Below are 18,276 nucleotides of genomic sequence, written 5' to 3' on the forward strand. Positions count from 1 at the left end.
TTCACTTTGTAGGAACAGTGATTGCTAGCTTCAGCAATATATTTTGAGGTGTTCCTGGAACAGGTTGGGGTTTTCCCAGTAACTTAGTTCAGTCTAAGAGCAAGTTAAACATAAAATGGTGACTAAAAGTAAAATGAAATTTGAACATCTAAGCAGGGCCCCTCTCTTGTAACCCAGCACAAACCTCAAGTGCAAGTGGATCAAAGACCTCAATATAAAACCAAACGTGATGACTCTGACAGAAGATAGAGTGGGGAAGAAAAGTGAACATATTGTCACAGGAGAAGACATTCTTTAAATTACAATGAAAAAAGTGAGAGCAACAATTAATAAATGGGATTTCAGGAAACTGAAATGCTTCTATAAGGCAAAGAAACCATCCTTTGGACGAAACAGCAGCCTAGACAGTAGATAAAGATTTTATCAATTCCACATCAACTAGAAAACTAATATCCAAAATATATAAAGAACTCAAGTAACTAGACATGAAAAATCAAATCAATAATTTAAAAATGGGTTACAAGTAAAAACAGAGGACTCTAAATGGAGAAAACTCTAACAGCCAAGAAACATTTAAAAAAAATATTCAACACCCTTAGCCTTCAGAAAAATACAAATCAAAACCACTTTGGGAACCAATCTTATACTTGTCAGAATAGGCAAAAATTAGTAATACATTAACAGGTGATGCTGGAGAGGATGTGGAGCAATGGAAACACTCCTCCATTGTTGGAAAGAATGTAATCTTGTACAAAAACTAAGGAAATCATTGTGGCATTTGCTCAAATTGATGGTAATGAAACTATTTCAAGATCCACCCATACTGCTCTAGGGCATATACACAAAGGACACACCAACCTACCCAAGGACCCTTGCTCAATTATGTTCATTGTATCTTTATCCATATAGCCAGAAACTGGAATCAATCTACATGACCCTCAAAAGAAGAATACATACAGAAAATATGGTACATTTACACAAAGGAGTATTACTCTGCAGTTAAAAGAATGACATAACGCTTCATAAGAAGCTAGACTCCAAAAACCCAAATGAGCCAACTAATAAAATGGGGTACAGAGCTAAATAGAATTCTAAATAGAATGGCTGAGAAGCACTGAAAGAAATATTCAACATGCTAAATCATCAGAAAATTGCAAATCAAAACGACCCTGAGATTTCACCTTACACCAAACAGAATGGCTAAGATTACAAACTCAAATAGGACACGTTCAAAAGGATGTAGGAAAAGAGGTACACTCCTCCATTGCTGGTAAGATTACAAAATGGTACAACCACTTTACAAATTAATCTGGTGGCTCTTCAGAAAACTGGAAATACTTATACCTGAAGATTCAATGATACCACTCCTGGACATATATCCAAAATATGCTCCACTGTATCACAAGGACATATGTTCATAGCAGTCTTATTTATAATAGACAGAAGCTGAAAACAATCCAAATGTCCTTCAGTGGAAGAATGGATACAGAAAACGTGGTACATTTACACAATGGAATACTATTCTGTTATTAAAAATTAAGAGTCACAAATTTGGCAGGCAAATGGATGGTACTAGAAAATATTATTCTGAGTGAGATAACCCAGACCCAAAGGACATATATGGGATATACTCACAGATAAGTGGATATTCTCCCAAAAGCTCTGAATATCCATGATACAACTCACAGACCACATGAAGCTTAAAAAAAAGTAAGGCCAAAATGTGGATTCTTCAATCCCACTTAGAAGGGGGAATCACAAGAGCCAGAAGTAGGGAAGGATCTGGGTGGGAGGGGGAGGGGCAAGATGGGAGGGAACAAGATCAAGAATAGGAAGAGATATGAGAGAAATCCAGAGGGCCAGGAAAATCAATAGAAATATGTTGCAGTGGGGGGGGGGGGACGACTGGGGAACACCAGAAAGTACTAGAGACCTGGGATGTGAGAGCCTCTCAGAACCCAGTGGGGAAGACAGTAGCCGAAATGCCTAACAGTGGGGCGATGCAACCTGAAGAGACTACCCTCCAATAGATAGGCATGGACCCCAATAGAAGAATGCGGGTACCTACCCATCTCAAAATTTCTAACCTAGAGTTGGTCCTGTCCAAAGGAAATAAAAGGACAAAAAAATAGAGCAGAGACTAAAGTAAAGGCCATCCAGAGACTGCCCCACCTTGGGAACCATCCCATCTGCACACACTGCTGATGCCAAGATATGATTGCAGACAGGCGCCTGGTATCAAAGTGCTCTGAGAGGCTCTGCCTATACCTGACTAATATATATGCATATACTTATAGTCAGCCAATGAACCGAGTCCGAGGACCCCAGTGGAAAAGTTAGGGGAGGGCAGGACAGATGGCTCAGCGGTTAAGAGCACTAACTACTCTTCGGAAGGTCCTGAGTTCAAATCCCAGCAACCACATGGTGGCTCATGACCATCCCTAATGAGATCTGATGCCCTCTTCTGGTGTTTCTGAAAATAGCTACAGTGTACTTACACATAATAAATAAATCTTAAAAAAAAAAAAGAAAGAAAGAAAAGAAAAGTTAGGGGAAGGGAAGAAGGAGCTGAAGGAGATTTCAACCTATTAGGAAGAACAAGAGTATCAGAACCCCAAGAGCTACCAAGGATTAAACTACCAACCAAAGAGTATACATGGTGGGTCCATGGCTCCTGTCACATCTGTAGCAGAGGACTGCCCTATCTGACACCACTGGGGGCTGAGGGGGAGGGAGGCACTTGGTCCTGTGTAGGCTTAATGCCCAGAGAAGGGGGATGCCAGAGGACTGAGGCAGCAGTGGGTGGGTGAGCACACTCTAGGAGGCAAAGAGAAGGGAAGCAGGGGTGGGGGGGTTCATGGAGGGGAGATCTGCAAGGGGGACAACATTTGAAATATAAATAAAATAATAAAAAAAAACCCTGACATAATGGTTCATGTCTCCAGAGTCACCAGTGTCTCTGAGGCTGCCCATTACAAAGCCACCAACGATATAAAAACAAACAAACAAACAAAAATACAAATTGCTAAGACCCAAGAAAATGTTTTAAAGATTTGCTCTCAAGAGGGTTGATCTCAAGTATAGCAGGTGGGAAGACAAGCAAAACAAATAATATTAACATTGAACCAAAGTTTCAAAATACATGAAGTACTCAATGACAGACCTGTAGGAAACAGACAGATGTTGATGCATATAAACTTCAATGGCCACCATTGAGAAAGACAACCATGAACAGCATAGAAAACTACTAATGAATAGTAGTACCTCCTATAAAACCACCCACACAACAGCAGAAGATGCACAACCTTCTCAAAGGTCAAGCAGCATTCTCCAGTGTAGGCAATGTCAGAACAAGTCATCAAGGCCAGGTGGTACAAGCCTCTTATCCCAGCACTAGAGATGCTGGGGCAGCGGATCTATCAGTTCAAGGGCAGCCTTACTTAGGAAGAGTTGGAAAATGGCCAGGAAGACCTAGACAATGTGGCTCAAAATCAACAGTAACAACATAAAAGTCTTTACACTTAGTAAAGATTACAGTTTAAAAAATGTCTTGCCTAAGATGCTGGAATGCTGACATCAATAAAAAACTGAAGAATACATAAAAGACATGAAAGAGCAGAAAAAACTAAGAGGCATCCATTGTTCTGACTAAACAATATATTAAAATTATAATAAGGTAAACATTTAATTATCAGTAAGATGATACGAAAAGTAATGGGAATGGATAGGGAGAGGACAGTATCGCTCACATACAAAACCAAATTAAATTATATTTGGTTCTCTGTATTAATTCTCACATAGAGAGTATTCTATCAACTACAAGAGCATTATTTTGATATTATTGTCAGTTCAATTATCTAAAACCAATTGAAATGAAATAGAATCTGTAGAAACCAATTCCAATCAGTCTGGCGGTTCCTCAGAAAACTGGACATGACACTTCTGGAGGACCCTGCTATACCTCTCCTGGGCATATACCCAAAGGATTCCCCGGCATGCAATAAAGACACATGCTCCATTATATTCATAGCAGCCTTATTTATAATAGTCAGAAGCTGGAAAGAACCCAGATGCCCCTCAAAGGAGGAATGGATACAGAAAATGTCGTATATTTATACAATGGAATACTACTCAGCAATTAGAAACAATGAATTCACAAAATTTTTAGGCAAATGGTTTGATCTGGAAAATATCATCCTAAGTGAGGTAACCCAGTTGCAAAAGAATACACATGGAATGCAATCTCTGATAAGTGGATATTAATTAGCCCAGAAGCCCTGAATACCCAAGGCACAAATCGCATAACAAAGGACTCCCATGAAGAAGTATGGAGAGGGTCCTGATCCTGGAAAGGATTGATTTAGCATTGGAGGGGAATATAAGGACAGAGAAAAAGGAGGGAGGTGATTGGAGAATGGATGGAGGGAAGAAGGTTTATGGGACATATGGGGAGGGGGGATCGGGGAAAGGGGAAATCATTTGGAATGTAAACAAAGAATATAGAAAATAAAAATATTAAAAAAAAGAAACCAATTCCATGTTATTTTTCCACTGTCACTTGAGCCTCCCCACCCCCAAATTCTACCTCAATCCCTCTAACATACCTGGATCCTTTGCTGCAGTTTCCTCTCTTCACCATCCAGGGCTCTCACAGGTGAGCAGACTGCCTGAGGAGTGTGACACCAGCATATGGCAAAGAGTCTTCAGAAATCACAAACAAAAATGTCTCTTTTCCTGTAAGGATTTGAATGTACTCTGTGAGATGTAAGATTCATTCACTCACAGCTCAGACACATGCAGAATCATTTTACCAGAAATCCTGGGGAGGAGTTAGAGAGACTGCAAGAAAAGTATTGTCACCCACAGAAACCAGACTGCTGCACTTGTCCAAAGGGAGATCTCTCCTAAAAGCCCTTTCAGCAGGGATTAGGTATTCCCACTCCTCCTACAGGAAGTCCACAGTCACAGCACTAAATGTTAGCAAACCCTGAAATAACAAACAACTGTTTGGCCACATGTTTAAGGGCAGAGTGCTTTCCTTCAACAAAGAAGACCATTTTGTATTACAGGTGAGTGACTATAATTATTCAAAATATACTTTCTAAAACGCTATTTTAATCTATTGTGGGTTTTCTAATTATACAAATAGTGTGGTCTCATACAGTCACATAGGAATATTGTGTTTGCCTAGACTTCAACACATGAAGACACGTTTCTGAATGTTGTACTTCCTAAAATGAATACAACTTAGTTAAAAAATATATGGGCACTAAAAGTCTGTTCCTAAATGATAATGCTTACATCAGTTACGACTGTCCTCGATAAAGTACATTTTCCACATTAATAAAATCTGCAGTGTTTCCTCGAATAAGTGCAATATACAAAACAATATAAGTGCAAATAAGTGGATGCCTATTAACCAGGGCCGAAGGCGTTCTAAACAAGCAATGAGTAAAAGAACGGAGTTAGAAAGCACAGAACTTACATTCCTGGAGCTTTGTAATAGACACAACAGCTAACGCAGATAATGCAACTGCTCTGCCAGCTTCTAGGATGAATGGAAAATCCACAGCAAACCCCAGTTCTTAGGACCTGAAACTTCTGGACGATGTGAGAGCGGCGTCCTTAGAGCAGCTGCGGAAAACACGCCTGTTCTCTGCCCCAGCCCCGCGGCTGCTCCGACCTGGGAGGTGCCAGGGCCTCCGGGCTGCAGCTCCGGACGCTGCGCTGCTGACCGCGGCCTCGCCCAGGCCAACAGCCGGGAAACCGGGTCTGGGGAGAGTTTCCCGGGGTCCAGAGAAATCTAGGGCACCGGCTCTCTCTGGGAAACCAGCAGACAGTTAGGGACCGCGAAATTCATTCGGGTAGAAGGGGAATGGAGGGTTTTCCTGTCACTCTGGGCTGTAGTCCCGCCCACCACACCCTGTTTCTGGTGACGTTTTTCCTCTAAAGCCCATCAACAATCGATTCCCGCCCTCCCAACCTAATCTTTTTCTTTCTTTCTTTCTTTCTTTCTTTCTTTCTTTCTTTCTTTCTTTCTTTCTTTCTTTCTTTCTTTCTTTCTTTCTTTCTTTCTTTCTTTCTTTCTTTCTTTCTTTCTTTCTTTCTTTCTTTCTTTCTTTCTTTCTTTCTTTCTTTCTTTCTTTCTTTCTTTCTTTCTTTCTTTCTTTCTTTCTTTCTTTCTTTCTTTTCCTTCCTTCCTTCCTTCCTTCCTTCCTTCCTTCCTTCCTTCCTTCCTTCCTTCCTTCCTTCCTTCCTTCCTTCCTTCCTTCCTTCTCTCTCTCTCTCTCTTTCTTTCTCTCTCTCTTTCTTTCTCTCTCTTTCTCGTTCTTCCTCTCTGTCTCTCTTTCTCTGTCTCTTTCTTTTTTTTAATGTCGTGTCCACCCAGCTTTTTTCTTTTCGTGGTCACTTTCCGGGTCCTCCCAGTAGCCCGCTCCGCACAGTCCCGCCTACCTCCCTCCTCATCTCCGCCTGCCCCTCCTTCCTGACCCCGGGATTGTGGTCCCTTCCATCTCAGGGTTCCCGCCACACTGCTGCAGCTGTCAGGCTGTCCTGGAAGGATGCTGCATGCAAATATCTGAAAGTGAGTTCTAAACCTCTCAGATAATAGATAGGCAGCCTCACTTCTTAGCTTGGAATACAAGCCTCCTGGGCTAAAAACCGCACAGCAAAATATAAGTAAATTCCGTTTACTTTTGTTCCATTCCCAACACAAAATACTAAAAATAAATGAAAAAGCCTGGCTGCCTCCCAAAGCCTGTCACAAAACTTACATGAATTACAAGAAGGACTAATCATATGAAAATGTGAGTGAAAAGGTTTGCGACAAAAGTAATGAGAAGGAACCTGTGGAGCTCCAGGGACAAAGGTCGCTGTAGGGACACTGTAGGGACAAAGGTCTACTGTGCAATCAGTAGAACAGGGCAGTGGGAAAGAATGGATAAAGTCAAACTCCAGAAGCATTGTTCTGGCCACAATAGCAAAGATAGTGCAAATACTTTTCACGAAATAGTCTAATAATCATAATATGAATGAAAACATCAGCAAAGACCCAGTTCATGTAAGTGAAAATAGAAAGACGCAGGCTGGGCAGTGGTGGTGCACGGCTTTAATCCCCGCACTTGTGAGGCAGAGGCAGGAGGATTTCTGAGTTCCAGGCCAGCTTGGTCTAAAGAGTGTGTTCCAAGACAGCCAGGGCTATACAGAGAAACTCTGTCTCTGGGAAAAAAAAAAAAAACCCAAACCAAACTGCCATGGACCCACCCAGTTGCGGGGAGGGGGGAGATTTACAGGGGGGGGGACTTTGGATATCAGGAGAGGCACAGGTTAGCAAATGGTGAGTGACAAACAGAAACAAACACTTGGGGCGGTTTGAATCTGAATGTATTTTGCTTCTCTCAAGCAGGGATTTTTATACATACAAAATTGGCATTACAATTCTGAAAAAATGTATTCAATGAAGCAATTACAAAGAACAATTATCATAAGCATTTGGCAGAAGAAGATACAAAATCAATCGGGTATGAATTAGGAAGTTTATGTACGAAGCATCTCATTCCCAGATCAGAATAAATTCATGTAAAATCTGTAGTTAATAGTAAACTTTCATGAGTTCAGAAATTCTCAGGAACACTTAGCTATGGCCCCTAGGTCCTGTTTACTGTAAGGAATGTTCATGAGTAATCCTTATGTAACTTCTAGCTTCTGTCTCTTTAAAGTTCCTCAAGATTCACTTTAAAACTATACACAATGCTTTCCATACCACAATGACAGAGCCAACCTCATGTACACACATAGCCATTCATATACTGTTGAGAGGTTATTTTAATAATGCATTATGTTGGAGCTATGTAACTGATTACGAAGCAATTATGAAGCGAAGCATTGAACTTCCAAGAAAGAGGTCATGGCCAGTGACTCTATTTCAAAGAATGAACTTTCATTTAACTTTCTCGCTTGGATACTCTCGGCCCAGGCTATCAGGAACATCTTGTGAATATAGAGATAGAATAGGGGAAAACCAAAGCAGGCAAGCTGCCAAGAGAACTACAGCTCAAAATTATTCTCCAGCTAGAGAGGTCCACAACCGGTTCTAGGAGGCCTCCTCCCACAGGAGTCTAATGCCTCTGTCTGTGAAAGTTGTCCACAGGATCTACTGGAGGTGGTGTGGAACCAAACCAAACCAAACCAAACCAAACCAAAAACAAAAACTGAAAATAGAAAGACACCACAACAGAATTTTGATAGCTAGGAAACAATAAAATGCTGTCATCAGTTTACAGCACGTGAAATTCTATGCACAGGGGATTCAGGGTCAGGATCAGAATGGTAAGGAAAATGGGCATAGAAATGAATGAAGTTTCAAGGGAAAGGGCATTTGTGCCCAGCACACCACTGTATCACTCTTTTTGTTTTTTTTTTTAGGGGGGGTTGTTTGTTTGTTTGTTTCTGGTTCTTCTTCTTTTTTGTTTTGTTTTGTTTTTTGAGACAGGGTTTCAGACCAGGCTGGCCTCGAACTCAGAAATCCACCTGCCTCTGCCTCCCAAGTGCTGGGATTACAGGCGTGCGCCACCACCGCCCGGCTCACTTTATCACTCTTGTCTGTAACATACAGGCTAGAATTTGGATAAAGACTGCATAACACCACAGCAGTTACAGCAACACTGTTGAGCTGGGGAGTTGAGTTGATTGGAAATGGCTTCGTCCATAGTAAGTTGTTCGGGAAACTAGCTGTACTAGGATATAGAAATCAGATGATATTTTTATCAGACAACTTTATCAGAAAATGTTTATAATTCCACTTTCAATCAACTTAGGAATACTTATATTTCTACCATTATTATATCTACATAAAATTTTCCATGATAATCTTCAATTTTAACATGTTTTTGTATATTTTTATACAATTTTATCAAAATATTTTCCACATAAATCTTCAATTCTATCATAAAATGTTTCTATTTAATTTTTCAATTAATTTAGCAATGATTTTTATGTCTACCACTTTACTCTTTAACTTTCCATGGAAATTGTCAATTTTAAAATGTTTTCCTATATATTCTATTTTATCAGAAATATTTTCCACATAAATCTTCTGTTTTATCATAAAATATTTTTACTTCCTTTTTCAATAAAAGAGCATGCTTTAAAAAAAAAAAGAAATCTGATGATATATTTAGGACTGTGTTATAAATGCTAGGAATGATCACAACCTGGTGTAAAACCTCACCAAACATCCTATGGAGGAAACAGATACAAATATTCTATATTGACAGGAGTTAGCATGGAGTTACAGACATGTGAACATTCTGAGCGTGTCTGATTTCCAATACAAAGGCCTTGTACTTTTATTGACTCTAAGGTCAGCTTCCCTATTTCTGATTGCTTCTTTTTACACCAAGTGCTATCTGTAGTGTGTGAGTAGTTTCCAGGGATTCCCATTCCTTCATAGTAGGGGACTGGGTGTTTAAGCGTAACCAACAGTCCTGTATCAAATGTGGAGGAGAGGAGTTAAATACTTGGGAAGAAGCTTTGAAGAGTTGTTGGGGTTCTGATCCAGGTGGTGAAGAGGCATTTTGTTGGACCAGGGCATTAGTGAAGTTTCTTCTTCATGTAGGGGTGGGAATAAGAATAGATGTGGGGAAGGGCCAGGGATCTGGCTTGCCTGGACTTTTTGCCGGGACATCTGGAAACTGTCTACCAACTAGTTGACACAAAGAACAGTATTCCTCAATATGAGCCTCTTATTTATGCCAGGCAGTGATGGCGCACACCTGTAATCCCAGCACTTGGAAGGCAGGGGCGGGTGGATTCTGAGTTCAAGGCCAGCCTGGTCTACAGAGTGAGTTCCAGGAGAGCCAGGGCTACACAGAGAAACCCTGTCTCTAAACCCCACCCAAAAAAGGGGGGCCTCCTACTTTTTTAAATCCTCTCAATCCCCAAACATAATCTGTACGCCATCCTGTGCCCTTCTCCCTCTTTCAGTGAAGCTTCATGTGAGGGAGTTACAAGGTGAATGTGGATACATGAGGGTGTTCACTTCGAACTAGCTTGATGAAATCAATTTTATTTTATTTTTATTTAACCAAATATATTTGTGTATATGAAACTCCCAATTTCACAATGCCAAATTACAATGATAAAGTCTTACCCAAAATTTCTAACCTCTCAGCACACCGGAAACACATCTGAAGCCACCTGGATCTGCAGGTCTCCTCCTCTGCTCCCTCGTGCAGCTGCCAAGCTGAAATCAATTTTAAAAGGGATGGAGCCCGTCGTTTCACAAGCTTCGTCAGCTAGTCTGTTTCCTTGCGCCATTCCTGATGTTCTTTTTTAATTTCCAGGGCAATAGATTATGGTCACTTTGATAGGGCACCATAATGCCTCCAGCAAAGCACGCATTTCTTCCTCATTTTTGATGGTCTTTTCTTCAGCAGTCAATAATCCTCTCTCTATATGTGGATTCACATACATGAGCACAGGCATATCTGCTGTCAGTAGAACCCTGCCAACTTCAAAGCTTAAGTTAAAGCTGTCAACTCAGCCTTTTGTGCTGATGTTTGTAACAGCAGAGCAATCATCCTAACAACAAAGTCCAAGCCTGCTACCCCTGCATAACTGGTTACATTCTCATACATCCTTTGATCACATTTCAATTCATTCTACCTGAAAGACACAGGATACCTATTTTTCAAGTCTGTCCTGTTGACTTGCAGTACAGAATATACTACTCTATCTACCAAATATGATTTTACTTAAAATTATAAATTGTCACCAGATCTAGTTACAGCAATTTTTATCATCATCATCATCTAAGAACATTTCACATTGTTCCTGAGGCAAGATGAATTTTATAGTTCACTGCTCTGTTCAACATAGAACTGATTTCTAAGTTTTATACACATGTTTGTGTGAGAAAAATGATTACTTGCAATCCACACAAATGTATGTATAGGTAAAATATTACAATTTAGTGCAAATATGTTGTTAAATGGAAAATCCCCATGATGAATGTTCTAAGCCAGTGGATCTTCACATTTCTAATGCTGTGACCTTTTAATACAGTTCCTGGTACCCTTAAGTGGATGGATCTATAAGTGGCAGATCCACCTGGAAAATGATACAAGGAGTATCTTGATAAGTATGCAGACCACTTGTTGATTCTAAAAAAATGATTTGTAGGCACTGATGTAGCATTAAAAAGCTCAAAAGGCTTTGTCGGCCGCTGAGCAAGAAAAACAAGATGCTGACCTGGTTTGAGCTGCCGTCAGCCCACAAATGAAATACATGAGTTGCACTGGACAGTGCCTGTCCTGGCTGGGTTTGTGTCAACTTGACACAGGCTGGAGTTATCACAGAGAAAGGAGCTTCAGCTGGGGAAGTGCCTCCATGAGATCCAGTGTGGGGCAATTTCTCAATTAGTGATCAAGGAGGGAGGGCCCCTTGTGGGTGGTGCCAACTCTGGGCTGGTGCTCTTGGGTTCTATAAGAGAGCAGGCTGAGCAAGCCAGTAAGGAACATCTCTCCATGGCCTCTGCATCAGCTCCTGCTTCCTGACCTGCTTGAGTTCCAGTCCTGACTTCCTTTTGCGATGAACAGCAATGCAGAAGTGTAAGCTGAATAAACCTTTTCCTCCCCAACTTGCTTCTTGGTCATGATGTTTGTGCAGGAATAGAAACCCTGACTAAGATAGTGGCCAAATATCAATGACTGTAAATTTCAAAGGCCAATGGCGGTAATCTATGCCTATTTCTACATGGAGAAATATTGCAAATGCTGTCTGTCTGTCTGTCTCTCTTTCTGATTCTCTGTCTCTCTATCTTTATATGTGAGTAATGATATATATGAAAAATAATCAAATGGGAGAAAGCAGCGTTCAAGAAATGGCACAGTACACTCTTAATTGAACTCCTGCTGGGAATGCAAACTGTTGCGAACAGAAACAAATCCTTTTGGTGCTTTGCAGGAACCACAAATGTACTAATCACACCAGCCTTTAGCACTAAGGTATACAAGATTATTTCAATATTTATAGATATATCAATGTAAGACAGAAAATATCTAGAGATTGACACAAGGAAAATTTCCATATGCATTTATTCATACAAGGCCTTTGGAAAAATTAACATTTGCTCACTATCAAGGTTTCCAAAATCTTAGAATAGGAGGAACATACCTAATAAGAAGCTAGAATGCCAAATCTTAATGTTTACAAAATAAGAACAACTAGAATAATACCAATCTTCTCAGGAAAGAGACATGGGTGTCCACTATATCCACAAAAAGTCAGGACATTTGATAAATTCTCACCCAGCTTGAGAATGAAAAAGAAAAGTCTCAGTTCAAAAGGGTAAGTAGATATCAGAAAATAAGCTATTTCAAATTACAAGAAATATAATTCCCAACTTCAAAAATTATAAAAATTGCATGAGAAAGATCAAATCTGATAATTCATGAAATAAGCCACAATTCCCAAGTTCTTAATCACTTATTGTTTTATATATCACCAAGATGAGGGTGAATACAAAGTAGACTACCAAGATTGACCATAGTATGTTTGAATATCACAGATGCCTTGTTCATTCCATCCCTAGAGACAAAAGATGCTGTGCCAAGTAGGAAGGGAGAAGAGGAATCAATGACCTTGCCCAGATGTGGACCCCCAGTACCAAATAATCATGCTGCCTGGTATGGTGTATCTGTACAACGATGCAGCATTGGACCATGACAGGTACCAGGAAAGAACAGTAACAGGGTGGCTAACACTCTTCTGGGTTCACACTTTGTCTTTTCTGTAACTAATATTCTGAATATGATAAATGGCATCTGGCATATTTTCTTCATGAGAAAAAACTTTCTGCGTGTGTGATTTTTCTGTAAAGTGTATTACAAAACTTAAGATAGTGAGAGTCTATAACACTTTAGATTTCTAGAATGTGGGCAAGGTTTGAAAGCAGGCGGTGGAAGTATATAAAACACTCTGTTTTCCTGAACAAATTGCATACATACATTGTCTGATCCTTTGTTTCAGCCTTGTATGAAAATGTTTTTCTTGGATCAGAGCTCGGTGGGTGCTTCTATGGTTCCCAAAAGCACCGCAATAATGTTAGAACAGTTTTCAATATAAGAAAATGCTTTCTGATGAAATGTTTGGGCAACTCCTGAGGACAAATTATGTAAAATTCATGGGAATCCTGGACAAAAGATCACACATCACAGTAAGCCACTGACTCTTACCAATTTGTTACAGGAACAAATACTCAACATTTCTTTTATCCAGTTTTCTTCAAAGTATTACCTGATACTGCTTTCAGCATGTGTCAGAGAACATTCCTATGCAGTGTGCAACAGTTATTTCAAGGACTATTCCAAACAAAAACAGCAAATCCTTAATTATGATAATTAGAAATGAATAGGGAACATGTATTGAATGCAAGTGGCATTAGTGATACCTTATGAAATGCTGTCTAAAGTCTCTCTCCCTCCCTCCCTCCTTCCCTCTCTCTCTCTCTCTCTCTCTCTCTCTCTCTCTCATACACACACACACACACACACACACACACACACAGGCACACACACAAAGAACTGAAGAGAAAAGTAAGCTCTTAAAAACAAGCAAACAATTCATCCTTCTAAGTTACACACCTAGAAAAGGCATTATGCTGGGCTGTGACTGAAGCAGGAAGCATTTGTTTTAACAATGTCTGAGGAATAGGCAGATTTAGCACAGAATTCTCCTTTCCTTTACAGAAATCCTTTTTTTTTCTTGAGACAGGGTTTCTCTGTGTAGCCCAGACTGTCCTGGAACTCACTCTGTAGACCAGGCTGGCCTTGAGGTTAGCAATCCCCACCCTCTACCTCCCAAGTGCTGGGAGTAAAGGCGTGCACCACCACAGCTATTGTACTATTACACTAATAGCACAAGAAGAAGAGTGTATCAAAAACAAAGAAAAAACATCATACAAACTAGCTTTATCACAATACCCAAAACAATTCAGCCCAAACAGATATACATAAAGAAAAAAATCACAGATAAGATTGCAGGATGGACATAGACAAAGAGGTTGTCTCTAAATAAAATGGGAAGAGAATTCAAGTTTATTTAATGTGAAGAATGTAAGATTCTTAAACTTCCTAAATCCATCTGTCCCAGCTACATAAAACTATTGCATTAAAAAAAGAAAAAACAAATCCAAAAAAGAATAAAGAACACAAACCCCTGCCACTGTTACGCTCATTGCACAGCAACACTCAATTCCAGCAATAAGATGGAAAAACCAACAACCACCCTAGGTCACTAACATACTAGAGAAAAAGAAGACTCAACTTTTAATAAAATTGACAATAAAAGTTCTAACTGCCTAATAGACGAACACAGAGGCAGATAAGGCTGTCCTAAGATGAGATGAGGTTCCTGATGGGAGGAGGTAGCCTTCCCTGAGCAAGATGATTTCCTGGGTAAGAGAAGGCGTTCCGGTGCAGTCTGATGCCAGCTACACATAAAGAGGAAAACAATGTAACTTATACTGGGAACCTGGCCAAAGGCCAATAGTAAGGGCTATCGTAGGCTTTAGAAGGGGATCCATTACTGATATTTGCAACATGTCCTAATTTCTCAGTTCACACCTATAGCCTGGTTCTGCTTTCAGTCTGGATCAAACAATTTTTATTTTTAGTGTGAAACAGTCATTTCAGACACTCAAAACTAACCAAATACTGAGAATAGCTAACTGCTTACATTACAGCCTATAACTGGAAATCCAAAGTTACCACATATGATATTTTTCTCAGTGAAATTTTATAGAGTCATTAATTAAAGAAAAACTGGAAAACCAATTTCATGTCCTCTTTTTACTGTCACTTGAGACCTACCCTACACTTTTGCTCAATCCCTCTAACTTACCTGGAACCTTGGCCACAGTCTCCTGTCTTCACTATCCAGGGCTCTTAGTTCTGATTCGCGGGTGAGCAGATCTGCTGAGCAGTGGGAGACCTGCATGTGGGAAAGGGATTTCTCAGAAAGCACCTGGAACTTTTCATAGAGCAAAAATAAAAGATGCCACATTTCACAAAAAATAAAAATGAAGGGAAGTGAAATGCCATAATGCATGTCTCTTTTTCTCTGAGGATTTCACTTTATTCGATGAGATGTTTGATTCATTCACAGAGAGTTCACCCATACGCACAGTTGTTTTCTTGGGAACTCTGAAGAAGAGCAAGGAAGACTGCAAGAAAACTATTTTGACACAGAAGTCACACTGCTGCACTGCTCCAAAAGGTTTCTGTACAAAGCTCTGACTGCAGTTTCTAAGAAGTCCCACTCCTGCAACAAATCCACAGTCACAGAACTCAGTGTCAACAAATCATGAAATGAATACACCTTGGATTTTAAGTCATAAATATTCTGACACAAAAGTATGCATATGACCTAGAAAAGAGGACCATACTCTTCCAAAAGGATGAGTAAATGGGAAAGATACATTTTATCAAGAACAATGTAAAGCCTACTTAGATGATAATGAAAATGTCTGTAACTTGATCTGATGATGATTTGGCAGTTTGAGAAAATTAGGATACTTGGAAGTTAGAAGAAAATCTCTGTCCTCCAAGAAAAGATGGCACACATGGTAAACACAGGTAGTATATTTGCAAGGTTAGAGTGAAATGAAATATGACCAGAGGATCAGATGGTACATTTCAGGGTAATGGCTAAAGAAAGCCCACTTTATGCTTGGCATCTATGTTTTTCCTCACTACACTTTTGTCTATGACTCCAGTCTATGGAGGATCACAGACTGAACAATAGTGTTTTTCAACATGTATGTATGCCCTCTGCTTTTGTGGCTGATGCCTGTTGAAGTTAGAAAAAGTCCTCAGAATGTCCTCACTTTCCTTGCCACATTAAATATACCATTCCATGCTCCCTGTCTATAGGAACGTTGACTAGATTTTTGGTATCATTTTAGTTTTTGCACCTTTTTATTTGGTTTGGCATGGTCCATAACATAGTTATAGTGATTTTAGTTTTGTATTTTTAGCACATTGATATGACATTTCAACTAGAATTTCAGTCTTTTTTCCTGGAACAGAAATTCGCAGAAAAGCAACAAGAATGAATGCTTCTCTGTTAAATATTCCCTATGTAGGTGCAATGTCCTCTTGTTTTGAAAGTTGTTGTATTTATTGAAACCCATTTGAGACTTTAATTCTCTACATCTAGTAATGCTATCTAAGGTGTATATTTTCTATGATTTATTTTCTTTTTCCTTTCTGATAATTATAATTAAGTCGTTCGGTAATTCACCTATATAACACAAATACACAGACACTGACATCACGGAGCCATATAAGGAAGAGTAAAATATATGGAATAGCAGCATAAGAAGATAATCTGCATCATGATTCCTAATGCTAAATATTTCAGCTACCTACAGACACAGAAAACCTAAGAAATATCTGGTTTCTTCTTGCCATCACAGTGATGTGTCTGTGAGGACATTCAGATTGCAGTATTTTGGTTTCTCTTTTTGGCATTTAATGTTGCACAATGATCATGTGTGTGTTGAATACCAAAACCCAGGCACTTGAAAAGTCCCCCAAACTGCAGGAGCCATGGGCATCATGAGAGAGTCAGCAGTCACAGCACAATGGGGAACTGGAGCCCAGCAGCCCTGGAAACTCCCAGTTTAGAGGAGCTTCAGGGCTGGGAAAAGATCTGCAATCGAGCAGGGGTGCGATTTCTGCAGCTGCTCTTAAGGACTCTGCGCTCACAATTCTGCTGTGAATATCTTACCATCATCGGGAAGCTAGAGGTCCTATGAACTGGGGCTTATCATGATGTTTTCCATTCATATTTCAGCTGTAATCATTCAGTCATAAAATATGTCATAAATAATCTGGCAGAACAGCTGCATGCTCTGTTCTTTGCAAACATGTTTCTCTTTGCCATTTTGGGCAGCTATAAAACTCCTGGAATTTAAATTCATCCATGCTTTCTATGTTTTCTGTTTTACCACTTTCTTCCTAAAGACAGTGTCCCTTGCCCCTGGAACAAGAAATCCCAAGCGAGCCCAGCACTTTGGAGGGGCGCTCAGCCATCTTGGCTCCTGGACACCAGAGAGATCTACACCCAGGGCCTGGGCAGCTCTGCAGGCCATCTGTGCACCAACCCTGTCAGGGGTCATTTGCCCTGTAGACTGCCCGGCACTTGGAGGGTTGCTCCACCATCTTGGCTTCTGAACACCAGAGGGATCTAACAGTCAGTGCCAGGTAAGCAGACATAGCCCAAGGCTAACATCACTTGGGTCTCAGCCTGTCAGGTTTTTGCCTGAACCCAGGGCCCGTGGGCAATCTGTGTGCCAACCCTGTTGGGGGTCATTTGCCCTCCATAGTGATCAGCACTTGGAAAAGGTCCCAGCTGCATCCACCATCTTCACTACCTGATGGAGCAGACAGGCAGCACCAGGTTCACAGAGACAACCCGAGGATACCATTGCTTGGGGCAAGACACACCAGGGCTCCAAGGGCATCCAAGCGGAGGGCAGGACATCAGCAATCTGTGCCAGGAGAAACCCAGTCATCCAGTGGTGCAGAAATAGCCTTACAGGCTCACAGGAGGTTGAAACAACTTCAGCCAAGTGGCTGGTTACAAAATCAACTCAAGCAAATCAGTAGCCTTCCTATACTGAGAAAGAAATTAGGGAAATAATGCCCTTTACAATAGCCACAAACAATATAAAGTATCTTGGTGGGACTCTAACCAAACAATAGAAAGATTTGTATGACAAGAACTTCTCTGAAGGTTTCTGAAGAAGGAAATTGAAGACCTTAGAAAATGAAAAAAATCGGGGCTGGAGAGATGGTTCAACAGTTAAGAGCACTGACTGCTCTTCCAGAGGTCCTGAGTTCAAATCCCAGCAACCACATGGTGGCTCACAACCATCTGTAATGAGATCCAATGTCCTCTTCTGGGGTGTCTGAAGACAGCTACAGTGTATTTACATATAAAAAAAATAAATCTAAAAAAAAAAAAGAAAATGAAAAAATCGTTCATGCTTGTGGATTGGCAGAATTAATATAGTTAAATTGGCCATATTGCCAAAAGCAATACACAGATTCAACACGATCCCCCTCAAAATCCCAACTCAGTTCTTCATAGAGTTAGAAAGAGCAATTCTCAAATTCATCTGGAATAACAAAAAACCCAGGATAGATAAAACTATTCTCAATAGTAAAAGAACTTCTGGGGGAATCAGTATCCTGGACCTCAAGCAATACT

General features: G+C 40.3%; 2 protein-coding genes across 6 annotated transcripts in view; both read right to left on the reverse strand.

Annotated features, from left to right (window-relative positions):
• Positions 1 to 18,276, reverse strand: part of LOC127673899 (zinc finger protein 665-like) — a 118,976-nt gene that overhangs the window by 23,880 nt on the left and 76,820 nt on the right. The window lies entirely within an intron of this gene.
• The window catches only part of LOC127673902 (zinc finger protein 260-like), a 73,879-nt gene that overhangs the window by 23,819 nt on the left and 31,784 nt on the right, over positions 1 to 18,276 (reverse strand). Inside the window, exons 2-3 of one of the 5 annotated variants that reach the window (XM_052169670.1) lie at positions 5,486 to 5,592; positions 4,605 to 4,734 (exon numbers count right to left, since the gene is read on the reverse strand). The exons of 1 other annotated variant lie outside the window; for it this stretch is intronic. The gene's annotated coding sequence lies outside the window, so the exon portion shown is untranslated. Of the gene's footprint in view, positions 1 to 4,604; positions 4,735 to 5,485; positions 5,928 to 18,276 lie in introns of those variants that run through there. 3 more of the 5 variants (XM_052169671.1, XM_052169669.1, XM_052169672.1) reach the window with 3 other exon arrangements.

This window comes from Apodemus sylvaticus, chromosome 23 (assembly GCF_947179515.1).
Source record: "Apodemus sylvaticus chromosome 23, mApoSyl1.1, whole genome shotgun sequence".
In the NCBI taxonomy this organism is placed as follows: Eukaryota; Metazoa; Chordata; class Mammalia; order Rodentia; family Muridae; genus Apodemus; species Apodemus sylvaticus.